The sequence below is a fragment of the Lactuca saligna genome, chromosome 4, assembly GCF_052625555.1.
Source record: "Lactuca saligna cultivar CGN05327 chromosome 4, ASM5262555v1, whole genome shotgun sequence".
NCBI classification, from domain to species: domain Eukaryota; kingdom Viridiplantae; phylum Streptophyta; class Magnoliopsida; order Asterales; family Asteraceae; genus Lactuca; species Lactuca saligna.
In genome coordinates, this window is record NC_136420.1 from 21,502,201 (window position 1) to 21,504,621 (window position 2,421).

The window sequence follows — 2,421 nt, forward strand, 5'->3', positions numbered from 1 at the left end:
TTTGTTAAATGATCACCACAGAATGAGTAATTGTACCCTCTTGTACCACGAAAACACAGCTGTACTACTATTCCTATGCCAAAAAAAGGAAATATAGATCATATACTAAATATAGGCATGTACTAGAAGATATTTTCTATTTTTTCAAATTTGACAATATAATTTGTTGTATTTATAGGAAGGAAAAAAAAATCCGCTTTGGTATTATTCTGTTATCGGTTTCAATACAAACTAATTATTTTATTTACAGAGTACAAAAAGTTAAGAATGAATTATGTTAGAGCCAGATATGTTAAGCGATCTTTACTGATTAATATGACTGTGATAGTTGGATTTGTACATTTAAACACATTATCATGTTAGTTTTTTATTTTAATAAATAACATTGTAAAATTTTCGCAAAATTATAGATATGATAATTAGAAAACGTTTTCAGATTTATTATATTTGCTTATTCTTTGAAACTTTTCTCCCTTATAAAAGATAAGATAACATGAAACTAATTTACTTCTTAAATTTTTATACAAAAAACTAAATAGTAAATAAACGATAGCATGATACATTCAAACATGTAGAATGATATCCATAATGTTTTTATATCTACAGTTTCTAGATACACATTGTCATTTTTGTTAGGTCTACACTACCCTTTTCTCCTCTAAAATAAATATGTTTAGCTTTAATCTTTTGCAATTTGCACTCTCATCTATTCCATTCCCACCTCTTTCCAGCTTCATCCCACATGATCAAAACAATTGCACAATAATTTTTTTTTAAATTAAAATAACCCTAAAGAATAGCAAAATGTTACAATGCATCGATAAGTCTTTGTTTCTTACAATCCTCAAACCCTAATAAATCCATTTCTGTGTCATGACTTCTCTTGCCATTGCAATTTATGATATTCGGAATGTTAACTCCGAATAATCTTAACATCTGAACCGGTTTGACAAGTTTAACCGGTTGGATAGGCTGTGTGTTGGTATTATCCAACCCGGTTTTTGCTTTCCAGTCTATGTACAGCTGCTTTTCCGGTCCTGTTGATCTCTGAAAGCTGACGCTATCACCGGCGTTTAAGTTTTTCTCTTTGACAAACCGGCTCCACCCTTTGGTTAAAACGTAGCTCTGGCTGCTGTTCCAGTAAGAGTAACGAAATCTCCATACTTTTGAATCATTATCTTCGAAATGTAAAAGAACTCCTTTTGAAGTACTTCCTCTCTGAACTGGGAAATGTTTTTCTGCGTGTTGTTTGGGAATCACGAGTCGGTTCAGTTTGCCGACATCGCTAGGGGTGACTGTCTTTTGGAAGAGGTGTTCACGAGGTATGACGGAACCCGACCCGGATGAACTACTTAACCCGGCTCCCGAAATGGGTTTAAGGATGCTGCAGTTTCTTTTGCTTTGCTCCAGTTCGTCATTATACGTGTGTTTTCTCAGCATATCAACGATCTCGGCTTTCGAATGACGGCTCAAGAAACTCGCTTCCAAGCTCGCTTCTTTTGTGTCGGCTTCAAGTGGCTTGAGGTTTGTGACGGCGTCTCGGCCACGAAACCGTTGTACGGCGACGTCATACGCCATGGCAGCTTCATCTTCCTCGTTAAACGTGCCAAGCCATACCCTTTGGTGTTTCTCATAAATCTGAGCTCCCCAACGACCATTCGGCTGTGGGACGACTCCTTTGAATCTTGAAGACGGCAGCTTCCTCGACTGTGCTTCCACCCCTCCTTCTGGGTCAAGAACCACGCTAGCTCCGCTTCCGACGCGGCAGAGGCTAGTCTCCACAGGCGGCTGCCGTGGGGTGACAACCGTTGGTGCAACGGTGGAGATGGTTTCGGTGGTTGTGCTTTGATCATCCGTGCAACTTGTATCCATTTTTAGGGAAATAAATGATGTTTCTTGAGAGAGAAATAAAAATGTTATGAAATGGGTATGATCGTATATTAGAGAAGGTTTGAGTATATATAGGGATATTTCAAATCTTCATATGGTGTTTGATAATATTAATTTAAGTGCATGTTGTCATATAATAAGTCCTACTTGCTATATTTGTGTCTATGATAACACGTAGATATGGAAAACCAGGCCAAACAATCTGTAGGTAAGAAATACTAGTTAGCTTGCTAGGAAGGTTCGTATATTATTTGAGGGAACAAATATTTTAAATTAATTTCGTATGGCTTAAAAATAACAATTCTAACATATATAGTAAGTAATCCATGTGTTTCCTGTATTTTGTACATATAAAGATGACACTGAGTGGTATTAATTCGTAGCTATAGCAGAAACACGTACGGCCTATGCCAATTGATGTAGAGGGTCCTATAATTATGAGGTACAATAATTACTTCCAAATCTATATAAAAATATGCATGACCTACATGTACACATAAATATCATGGGGCAACATGAATGTACGCATTG

General features: G+C 36.6%; 1 pseudogene; it reads right to left on the reverse strand.

Annotated features, from left to right (window-relative positions):
- Positions 1 to 755: 755 nt before the first annotated feature.
- LOC145041380 (AP2/ERF and B3 domain-containing transcription factor RAV1 pseudogene) lies at positions 756 to 1,946 on the reverse strand (annotated as a pseudogene).
- Positions 1,947 to 2,421: the final 475 nt, after the last annotated feature.